Source organism: Panthera onca, chromosome D3 (assembly GCF_046562875.1).
Source record: "Panthera onca isolate mPanOnc1 chromosome D3, mPanOnc1 haplotype 2, whole genome shotgun sequence".
In the NCBI taxonomy this organism is placed as follows: Eukaryota; Metazoa; Chordata; class Mammalia; order Carnivora; family Felidae; genus Panthera; species Panthera onca.
In genome coordinates, this window is record NC_138350.1 from 42,092,168 (window position 1) to 42,092,944 (window position 777).

A 777-nucleotide genomic window follows, 5' to 3' on the forward strand; every position below is an offset into this window, starting at 1 on the left:
CTAAAGAAAAAACACAAACACATAAAATAAAAGATATCAAACAGTAAAAGTACGAGAGAAAGAAAACATAAATAGGAGGGTTGGATTTTAGAAACAGACACTATAGAATGTGTGCCCTCTCCCTCCTCCACTGGTAATGCCTCCTTCTGTCACTCTTGATGCTACTTGTGTGTTGATTGAGTGTGGGCCCGGTACCTCTTTTGCTGAAGTGGCAGCTGAGACTTTGACACTTGCCATGGCCAAAGAAAAGCCCAACAAAGGAGTTAAGACTAAGGACAACGATCATATTAATTTGAAGGTGGTGAGACAGGATGGTTCTGTGGTGCAGTGTAAGATTAAGAGGCATACATCATCACTTAGTAAACTAATGAAAGACTATTGTGAATGACAAGGTTTGTCAATGAGGCAGATCAGATTGCGATTTGATAGGCAGCTAATCAATGAAACAGACACACCTGCATAGTTGGAAATGGAGGATGAAGATAGTTGATGTGTTCTAGCAGCAGACGGGAGGTGTCTACTAAAAAGGGAAGTTGCTACTTTACTCCAGAACTCTATTCCTCCAGACCAAGAATACATTCTCAAAGAGAAAACCGCAATTTGGTCCCACCACATCCTGATTACTACAGTATAGTTAATTCTTTCATTTCCCCTTCCCCATTCCTTTATTTTACATAAGGTAACTGTGTATGTACACAAGCATATTGCATTTTTTTTAACTAAATGGCCAATGATATGTTTTCATCAACATCACTTGGAGACAGGATGGGAAAAACT

General features: G+C 39.4%; 1 pseudogene; it reads left to right on the plus strand.

The window, feature by feature from the left end:
• Window positions 1-235: 235 nt before the first annotated feature.
• On the plus strand, window positions 236-524 carry LOC132677447 (small ubiquitin-related modifier 2-like; annotated as a pseudogene).
• The last annotated feature ends 253 nt before the right edge of the window (window positions 525-777 follow it).